Source organism: Podarcis bocagei (genome assembly GCF_964188305.1).
Source record: "Podarcis bocagei genome assembly, chromosome: 18".
Classification (NCBI taxonomy): domain Eukaryota; kingdom Metazoa; phylum Chordata; class Lepidosauria; order Squamata; family Lacertidae; genus Podarcis; species Podarcis bocagei.
The window spans coordinates 11,752,795-11,763,629 of NC_138144.1; the positions used below are offsets into that span (position 1 = coordinate 11,752,795).

The 10,835-nt window shown below is 49.4% G+C and overlaps 1 protein-coding gene across 1 annotated transcript in view; it reads right to left on the minus strand.

The window, feature by feature from the left end:
- The window catches only part of LOC308577618 (procathepsin L-like), a 34,484-nt gene extending 31,324 nt beyond the window's left edge, over nucleotides 1-3,160 (minus strand). Inside the window, exon 1 of the mRNA XM_081177981.1 lies at nucleotides 3,007-3,160. The gene's annotated coding sequence lies outside the window, so the exon portion shown is untranslated. The remainder of the gene's footprint in view (nucleotides 1-3,006) is intronic.
- Nucleotides 3,161-10,835: the final 7,675 nt, after the last annotated feature.

Consider the following 10,835-nt stretch of genomic DNA (forward strand, 5'->3'; position numbering starts at 1 on the left):
TATCTGTTTGCATGAGTTTCCCGCTGAACAGGAGTACCCCTCCTGAGGGCCAGGGACCCCACAGCAGCCCTCCCTCGCCTCTGCAAGTCTGGTTTTATTTTTCTTCATTCAGCTGCCGGACAACCCAGCAGCCTGGCCCGTTTCCCAGCTGATGTCACAAAGTGCTGCTTTGCAAGCAAGCCTTATAATGCCCTGCAAGGGGGATGCCTGTCAGATGACAGTGAGAGTTGGTAGAGAAAGATGGATTCTCCAGGTAGGAGGCCTAGAGGAGATGAGCGGCAATATTATTATTGTCAAGCAGGGAGGGAGGGGGAAGAGAGAGAGTGGAATTCTGGCGGAGACGGAAGCTGGAAGGAGGCTTGGAAAGGGAGTTTGAAGGGGGGGCAGGTGAGAGTCGGTTGAGAGCGGTGGGTTCTAGAAGGGGGCACGAGGGGGGGCCTGAAGCTGAGCTGGACTTAGAAGCAGCAGCACAGCCGCCATCGCTCTGAGCATGTGGCCGTTCAGTGCTGAGAGAAGGGGGTCTCTCCCAACTTGGCCTGCAAGAGGATTCCATTAATTCAGGTGAGCCATGGAACCAGGGCTTGGCTTGTACAGAAATGGTACCTCAGGTTAAGAACTTTGTTTCAGGATGAGGACAGAAATTGCGCAGCGGTGGAGTGGCAGCTGTGGGAGGCCCCATTAGCTAAAGTGGTACCTCAGGTTAAGAACAGTTTTAGGTTAAGAACGGACCTCCAGAACGAAGTTCTTAACCCAAGGTACCACTGCACTGCTAAAGCCCAGATGCCTCACATCCCACCTCCAAGCTTCACAGTACTGGGCTATTTGCCAGGAGGTGATGGGACCAGTGGCCATGATGTTAGTTTTTTTTGATGTTGAGCTTCAGACCATATTTTGCGCTCTCCTCTTTCACCTTCATTAAAAGGTTCTTTAATTCCTCCTCACTTTCTGCCATCAAGGTTGTGTCTTCTGCATATCTCTGGTCTCTGGTTCCTCTGCCCCTTCGAAATCCAGCTTGCACTTCTGGGAGTTCTCGGTCCACATACTGCTTGAGCTTTCCTTGTAGAATTTTAAGCATAACCTTGCTAGCGTGTGAAATGAATGCAATTGTGCGGTAGTTGGAGCATTCTTTGGCGCTGCCCTTCTTTGGGATTGGGATGTAGACTGATCTTCTCCAATCCTCTGGCCACTGCTGAGTTTTCCAAACTTGCTGGCATATTGAGTGTAGCACCTTAACAGCAGCATCTTTTAAAATTTTAAATATTCCAGCTGGAATATCATCACTTCCACTGGCCTTGTTATTTAGCAGTGCTTTCTAAGGCCCATTTGACTTCACTCTCCAGGATGTCTGGCTCAAGGTCAGCAACCACACTACCTGGGGTGTACGAGACATCCATATCTTTCGGGTATAATTCCTCTGTGTATTCTTGCCACCTCTTCTTGATGTCTTCTGCTTCTGTTAGGTCCTTACCACTTTTGTCCTTTATTATGGTAATCTTTAAACGAAATGTTCCTTTCATATCTCAAATTTTCTTGAACAGATCTCTGGTTTTTCCCATTCTATTGTTTTCCTCTATTTCTTTGCATTGCTCATTCAAGAAGGCCCTCTTAAGAAAGAAATGGTAGGATGTGGGCGATTTGGAGTATTCAGGAAAGGCGCCTAGCAGGCTTCAGCTTGCATGGGGCAGGAGCCTGGTGAAATTACTTCCGAATTATTTCTTTGCGCCATCACTGCACATGACCCTTCATGGTAAGGGTCCTGCCCCGAGGGGCTTACAATCTTTAATAGGACACAGGGAGGGAACAGGGAAAGGTTGAGGTCCAGGCTGGATCCTGAGTCTAGGTCTCTGAGTTTAGACTTTGGGATTCCCGGACATTTCCTGCCTGTAACCTCTTCCTCTGTTTTTTATTTTCCTTTCTGTCTCCTAGGACAAAAAAGGCTCCTGAGACGCCAAACCATGAAGGAGGCTGGAGTGAATTAACCATTGGAGTTTGTGGTAATTCCATGTGGAATCCATTCCCCACATGTGCAGGGAGGTCATGACGCTGACCTGAGTGAAACAGGGCTGGGCTGGGGGGTTGCAGTCCCGTCTCGCCGCAGCCCCTTGCTCCCCTCCTTCCAAGCCAGGGGTCAGGTGCCCAGGCAGGAGCAGGCTGGCAGCCTGTGGTGACGTGGGCATGGGCAGCCTGGCAGGGGTGCTTGTTCTGCCCCCCAGAGAGTACAATGTCCTTCTTCCTTTGCAGGGCTGTGGTTTGGGGAACCAGCAGCAGCCCAGCGGTGCAGGGAAACCCAGCAAAATCCGGAGGTATGTTGTGACCTTTTGTGGCAGGGGAAGTGTTTCCCAGTGATCCTGGGGGTGGAGGAGGAAGGCCTGATTTAGAGATCCCTGTAGTTTTATGGAGAGGGTTTCTCTGTGGTCCAGGCAGGGCCCTAGCTAGGGGGTGATGAGGTGGGCCCCCGCCAGGGGCGCAGGTGAGGGGTGGGGCACAAAATTGCCTCAAAAAGATGTCCAGAAAAATGGGGGATAAAAGACAGGGTAGGACCACAACCAGCAACTGGAATACCTGAAGATGGTGTTTTCAACAAGAAAAAAAAAAGGAAAGGAGCGGAAGTGAAATCCAGACCTGAAGTCCTATCCTCTGTTCTGAAAACCCAGGTCCTTCGTTCCAGATGGTTGGAGTGGGTGGGCTCACTATTGGGGGTTTTCCTGCATAGAATTTGTTAAAAATACATTTCATTGCACTGCAACATGAGAGCAGATTTGAAGGCTCAGCACTGGCAAATATTATCCTGAAAAAAATTTGGGAGTATTGCAGAGTCTTTTGGTCTGAGGACTGATCCTGCTCATGGCTTCACTCACTGCCATTTGTTTATTTGAAATACTCAAAATCTTTCCACAACTGCTCAAGATAGCTCACAGCATCTATTTAAGACAATTGCATTCAGCAAAGACAAACCTAAAGCTGAAAGCATTAAAAAAACAACTTTAAAAGAACATACAGTTCTACCTTGGATCTCAAAAGCCTTGCGACTCGAACGTTTTGGCTCCCAAGCGCCACAAACCCAGAAGTGAGTGTTCCCGTTTGTGAATGATCATTGGACGCCAAACGTCCGACGCAGGGCTGGATTTAGGTGTGATGAGGCCCTCAGCTCCTGAAAGTAATGGGGTCCTGAGAGCCGAAGCAGCAAGGCAGGCGGGGAAGGGCTGGGCCTGCCCAGGCATTAGGGCCGAGTCAGGTTCTCCAGGCCTGACTGCCAACTGGGGAGTCCCCCTGTCATGTGACTTGGCAGCCAGTTTCACTTTTGTGTTCTCTGTAAGATGTCAGTCAGTCAGTCGCCTCAGTTCTGAGCAGTATGGAATCTCAGTCAGACTGTTTGGAAGCTTGTTGTTTAGGAAGAAGTTGATTTTAACGCAGTAAAGCTCTTATTCTTTAAAACTCGGCATTGTTAATTTATGCTGCCCGTCAGATTGTGCCTATTCTTACACAAAGAAAGACTACAAGCCTAGGAGACGTAGTGGACCACCAGCTTAGCGTGAGCCCACCGTGCGAGGCAGCAGTGAAGAAAGCGAAGGCTATTTTAGGCTGCATAAACAGAAGTCTAGTGAAAAGTGCCACTCTATTGTGTCTTGCTCAGACCACACATGGAGTTCCTGTGTCCAGTTCTGGGCACCACAATCTAAGAAGGATGTTGACAAGCTGGAAGGTTTGCAGACGAGGGCAATCAAAGTGATCAAGGGTCTGGAAACCAAGCCTGATGAGGAACAGTTGAAGGAGCTGGGTATGTTTAGCCTGAAAAAGAGGAGACTGAGAAGAGATATGAGCCCCAGCTTCCAATATCTTAAGGGCTGTCACATGGAAGATGGAGCAAGCTTGTTTTCTCCTGCTCAAGCCAACGGCTTCAAATTACGAGAAAGGAGATTCGGGCTAAACCTCAGTGTACAGTGGTACCCCGCAAGACGAACGCCTCGCAAGACGGAAAACCCGCAAGACGAAAGGGTTTTCCGTTTTGGAGGCGCTTCGCAAAACGAATTTCCCTATGGGCTTGCTTCGCAAGACGAAAGCCCATAGGGAAATCTCTGGGACAGCGGGGAAGCGCAGCGCATTTAGAAGCGCTCGGGGAAAGCAGCGCACTTCGCTGCTTTGCCCGGAGTGCTTTTAAATGCAGGCGGCTGGGAGGGAATCCCTTGGCCCCCCGCCGGACTTCAAAAGAGCTTCGGGAAGTCCGGCGGGGGGCCAAGGGATTCCCTCACCACCGCCCACCTTTAAAAGCACTCCGGGCAAAGCAGCGATTCCCTCCCAGCCGCCTTTTAAATGCAGGCGGCTGGGAGGGAATCCCTTGGCCCCCCGCCGGACTTCCCGAAGCTCCTTTGAAGTCCGGCGGGGGTCCAAGGGATTCCCTCACCGCCGCCCGCCTTTAGAAGCGCTCGGGGGAACACCTGCCCCAGCCGCCCCGCTTCGGAACGCTGCTCTGAAGCGGGGCGGGGGGGCGGGAACACCTGCCCCAGCCACCCCGCTTCGGAACGCTGCTCCGAAGCCGGGCGGGGGGGCGGGAACACCTGCCCCAGCCACCCCGCTTCGGAACGCTGCTCCGAAGCGGGGCGGGGGGGCGGGAACACCTTCTGAAGGCGGGCGGGGGGCAAAAGTCTTTGTCCCCCCTGCCTGCCTTCCCAGGGGCTTTTAAATCGCCCCGGACAGCGGAGAAGTCCTCCGCTGTCCCGGGGTTTTTTAAAATGCTGGGGGTGGGAAGAAAAGCCCTTGTCCCCCCCCCAGCCTTCAGAAGAGGTCCGGGGACAGACTGTCCCCGGACCTGGTCTGAAGGCGGTTTCCCTAGGAACGCATTAATTGAGTTTCAATGCATTCCTATGGGAAACCGTGCATCGCAAGACGAAAAACTCGCAAGACGAAGAGACTTGTGGAACGAATTAATTTCGTCTTGCGAGGCACCACTGTAATGGGAATTGGGGTTGCTTGTGCGTAAACTGCAAACTGCTCCAAGCTAACCGTGTAGCTAAAACTTTCCCCGGTTGACAGCCCTTGAAACGCGACTGTCTTAGTCACTGGCAGAATCCGTCAGTGGGTGTGACCTAAATTTCTTCCAACATAAAAGTTGCTTGACTCCAAGTCTCCTCCTAGATTCTCTGCATGGAAGCCTTCTGCGCAGCGTGGGCGTGCCAAGCGGAGGTCCTGTGCTCTCTCCGCTGATTTCACTGGAAGAGTCTCTGAGCCTCCCCTCCGCCGTACTCTCAGCTTCCCCTTTCTCCCTGGTGTCCCCTGGATTTCTTTCCCCCGTGGGAACCCTCTCTCTCTCCTTGCTAGTTCCCTCCCCTGCATCACTGGAGCGACTTTCCTCTCCTCTTCCCTCTGATGGCAGTTCCCTGACACTCAGGAAGAAGGTCAAGAAGACAGGAAGAGCTTTTTGACAGTGGAACGGTCTCCCTTGGGAGGCGGTGGACTCTCCTTCCTTGGAGGATTTTAAGCAGAGGTTGGGTGGCCATCTGCCATGGATGCACTGGTTGAGATTTCTGCATTGCAGGGGGTTGGAATAGATGACCCAGGGGGTCTCTTGCGCCTCTACAACTCTATGATTCTATGCATGGAAGGCGGATGCTGTTGTCCTTCCCCAAGGAGGAGCTTGACCACAGCAATAAACAACCCATCTGGAAGGAATGCAGAAAAGTCTGCCTTACCAAGTCACCAAGGTGATTCATGCCCAGCTCATAGGTGTGCATCCCCTGGGAATCCTCCAAATTGTGCTCTTTAATCATCTGTAGATTCTTCTCCCACACTTCCCTCCGGAAAAGTTCTTCCTCCTGCCGGAACCCGATAAAGAGTTTGGACTCACTCGCTGGATCATCACCTCATCGTGGCGAGTGGGCTTGCCAAAATCCAATATCGCCTGAGCTCTGCAAGCACAGCTTTCTCCTGATTGAAGCGCAGAGCGTTTGAGGACCCAGGACATTCGCCTCCTTTCCATGAATTTGCCTAAATCCTACTGCTTCCTGTGGCCGTGAGTTCCATAGTTTGACTATGCACTTTGTGAAGAAGGAGTTTCGTTCACCTGCCCTGAATCTTCCAACATTCAGCCTCCTCTGCTTACAATCCTTCCTAATACAGTGATATCCCGGGTTAAGAACTTAATTTGTTCTGGAGGTCCATTCTTAACCTGAAACTGTTCTTAACCTGAAGCACCACTTTAGCTAATGGGGCCTCCCACTGCCGCCACCATGCAATTTCTGTTCTCATCCTGAAGCAAAGTTCTTAACTCAAGGTACTATTTCTGGGTTAGCCGAGTCTGTAACCTGAGGCATCTGTAACCTGAAGCGTCTGTAGCCCGGGTTACCACTGTACTTGGAAGTTGCTGCATTGGTCTCTGGCTTCTTCAAAGGGGCTCAAAAACAGTTAGTGAGGAGCCAGTTTTATGGAGGGAGGTGAAACACCAAACACCTCAATACAGCAGCTTGTTTTAGGTAAAGTTTTGAAGATACGATCCCACTGATGAGAAAGTCTCCAGGCCTGTAGTAATTGCGAGCATCTGTTTCATCCCTGACCAGATTCAAAGGACACTTTGCCTTCTGGTTCCCACAGACTCCATGGGGCATCATTAAAAGCAGGAGGAGGAGGACCAAATGGAGCAAACAGCACGCAGACCTAGTGGTGGGAGGAAAAATCCTTAAATAAGAGACACGGGGGAATGATTAATGGACTTCAATGTCTGTACACTAATGCGCAAAGCATGGGAAATAAACAAGATGAGCTTGAGCTCTTGGTACAGCAAACTGAATATGACATAATAGGCATCACTGAAACCTGGTGGGATAAGTCCCACAATTGGAATGTAATAATGGGGGGATACAATCTATTTCAGAGAAACAGACCAGACAAGAAAGGAGGAGGAGTGGCGTTATATGTCAGGGATGTGTATACCTGTGAAGAGATCCAAGATTTAGAACCTCAAAGCCAAAGTGAGAGCATTTGGGTCAAAATTAAGGGAGAGAAGAATAACAGAGACCTCATTGTGGGAGTTTACTATAGATCCCCAAGCCAAACGGAGGACATAGATGATGCCTTCCTGGAACAGATGGCCAAGCATGCAAAAGGAAGGGAGATAGTAGTAATGGGGGACTTCAATTACCCGGATATTTGTTGGATGTCAAACTCAGCCAAGAGCATAAGGTCAAACAGATTCCTCACTGGCCTTGCAGACAACTTCATTGTCCAGAAAGTGGGAGAAGCAACAAGAGGAACAGCCATTTTAGATCTGGTCCTAACCAATGTTGATGACCTGGTTAGTGGGGTAGAAGTGGAAGGATCATTAGGCGCGAGTGATCATGCTCTTCTGAAGTTTACTATACAGCGGAAAGGAGCAGCCAAGCATACTAGGACTCAATTTCTTGACTTTAAGAAAGCCGACTTCATAAAATTTAGGGAAGTGCTGGGTGAGATCCCATGGACAGTAATACTAAAAGGAAAGGGAGTTCATGATGGCTGGGAGTTTGTTAAGAGGGAGATAGTAAAAGCACAACGTCAGGCAATACCAATGAGACGGAAACATGGAAGGTGCCTAAAGAAGCCAGGGTGGCTATCTAAAGAACTTTTAACTGAGTTAAGATTAAAAAAGGATGTGTACAAAAAATGGAAAAGGGGGGAAACCACCAAAGAGGAATTCAAACAAATAGCCAGCACGTGTAGACACAAAGTCAGAAAAGCTAAAGCACAGAATGAACTCAGGCTGGCTAGAGAGGTTAAAAGCAACAAAAAAGGCTTTTATGGGTATGTTCGTAGCAAAAGGAAGAACAAAGAAACAGTGGGGTCACTCAGAGGAGAAGATGGTGAAATGCAAACAGGGGACACAGAAAGGGCTGAACTCCTCAATGCCTTCTTTGCCTCAGTCTTCTCCGATAAAGAAAACAATGCCCGACCTGAAGAATTTGGAGCAAATGATTCAGCAAAGGAAACACAGCCCAGAATAACTAAGGAGATAGTACAAGAATACTTGGCTAGTTTAGATGTATTCAAGTCTCCAGGGCCAGATGAACTGCATCCAAGAGTATTAAAAGAACTGGCAGATGTGATCTCAGAACCACTGGCAGTCATCTTTGAGAATTCCTGGAGAACAGGCGAAGTCCCGGCAGACTGGAGGAGGGCAAATGTCCCTATTTTCAAAAAGGGGAAAAGAGAGGACCCAAATAATTATCGCCCAGTCAGTCTGACATCAATACCAGGGAAGATTCTGGAGCAGATCATTAAGCAAACAGTCTGTGAGCACCTAGAAAGGAATGCTGTGATCACCAATAGTCAGCATGGATTTCTGAAAAATAAGTCATGTCAGACTAACCTGATCTCGTTTTTTGACAGAATTACAAGCCTGGTAGATGAAGGGAACGCAGTGGATGTAGCCTACCTTGATTTCAGCAAGGCATTTGACAAGGTGCCCCATGATATTCTTGTTAAGAAGCTGGTAAAATGCAGTCTTGACTATGCTACCACTCAGTGGATTTGTAACTGGCTGACTGACCGAACCCAAAGGGTTCTCATCAATGGTTCCTCTTCATCCTGGAGAAGAGTGACTAGTGGGGTGCCACAGGGTTCTGTCTTGGGCCCGGTCTTATTCAACATCTTTATCAACGACTTGGATGATGGACTCAAGGGCATCCTGATCAAATTTGCAGATGACACCAAACTGGGAGGGGTGGCTAACACCCCAGAGGACAGGATCACACTTCAAAACGACCTTCACAGATTAGAGAACTGGGCAAAAACAAACAAGATGAATTTTAACAGGGAGAAATGTAAAGTATTGCACTTGGGCAAAAAAAATCAGAGGCACAAATACAAGATGGGTGACACCTGGCTTGAGAGCAGTACATGTGAAAAGGATCTAGGAGTCTTGGTTGACCATAAACTTGACATGAGCCAACAGTGTGACGCGGCAGCTAAAAAAGCCAATGCAATTCTGGGCTGCATCAATAGGAGTATAGCATCTAGATCAAGGGAAGTAATAGTGCCACTGTATTCTGCTCTGGTCAGACCTCACCTGGAGTACTGTGTCCAGTTCTGGGCACCACAGTTCAAGAAGGACACTGACAAACTGGAACGTGTCCAGAGGAGGGCAACCAAAATGGTCAAAGGCCTGGAAACGATGCCTTATGAGGAACGGCTAAGGGAGCTGGGCATGTTTAGCCTGGAGAAGAGGAGGTTAAGGGGTGATATGATAGCCATGTTCAAATATAGAAAAGGATGTCACATAGAGGAGGGAGAAAGGTTGTTTTCTGCTGCTCCAGAGAAGCGGACACGGAGCAATGGATCCAAACTACAAGAAAGAAGATTCCACCTAAACATTAGGAAGGACTTCCTGACAGTAAGAGCTGTTCGACAGTGGAATTTGCTGCCAAGGAGTGTGGTGGAGTCTCCTACTTTGGAGGTCTTTAAGCAGTGGCTTGACAACCATATGTCAGGAGTGCTCTGATGGTGTTTCCTGCTTGGCAGGGGGTTGGACTCGATGGCCCTTGTGGTCTCTTCCAACTCTATGATTCTATGAGGAGGAGCAGGGGTCTCATTCTGACTCTCCTTCCTACAACTGTATTGTCGGTAGCCCCTCTTACTTCCTGGACCAGGGAAGCAGAAGAAGAGAAAACTCTGGTGACAGAGACTTTCGTGATCAGGGTGAAGCTCAGATCTGGCTTCAGAAGTATTAAGCACTATATCTCTAAGCTCTAAATCTTGACTCTGTGTGTCCGACACAGAAAATGTTCTCTGCACCAGCTTTCCCCTCTCCTGTCACAGTGCAATTAATATTGTCATGTTGTTGTTGCTTCCGAGGCTTACGCCACCTGCAGAAATATCTCTTGAGCTTTAAAAGAAGAAATCACTATGATTTAGATGATTATACATGGATAAAATTTCACCTCTGGAACTTTTTGGAGTCTTGAATGGCTCAAGCATCAGCTGCAGAGCTGGAGATAAACATGCTTGTGTTAAACATCCAGAGTTTGACATAAGTCAATGTGTGAGTTTGGGAGGGGGGAGTTTGGCTTGAACTTTGCTCACAAGGACCAGAGAAGAGCCCCGCAGCAACAAAGGCCCAACGAGTCCATTTCTCCAGCCACACAGGACAACAAACGAGTGGGAAAACACAGGTTTATTCAGGCTAGTTTGAATAGTCCAGGGGAGTCATCTCCCAAGGCTAGGCAAAGTACACCAGGTGATACCATCATCTGCTTTCTTGATGTGTCTTCTTCTCCCTCGCCCTCCCCTGCGGTCTCTGCTGTGCCCCTATTGGTAGAAAGGGGTCTTTGTCCTTGCATGGACATGTCCTTATTGCCTTGCTTGTTTCCCAACATTTGCCTTCTCTAAAGCCACTTCCGCCCTAGAAGGAGGTGGAGTTGTGGGCTTCACGGCCCCACCACGTGCGCGGCGGCTGGAGCGATTGGGGGAATTTCCAGCCGCGCCATCCCCAATTGGCTGGCTCTGGGGGCGTGGCCTGCCCTACTTAAGGCAGGATCTCCCTCTTTCCCCGCCTGCCAGCGGTTCCTGTTTCCCACCCTCCCACTCTATAAGGTTTTTGTTCCTTGACCTTGCTATGGACCTCAGTTGGTCGCCGTTGAGCGGCCTGGTAGGAATTTTTGCACTTGGCAAATTGGCACCAACCACTTGGTTTTCACCCACCTCGTAGTAAATCGTCAGAACTTTCTGGGTATTGGCAGTTAGGCATTCATATAGTTTTGTAGATGGAAGAGGGGAGGAAGCGCCATCACCTGCCCCACATATTGAAGGGTAGTCTGATAAAGGATTCTGGGGGGCGTGGCCCTGTCCGAAGCCAATGGAGGTGAGCGCCT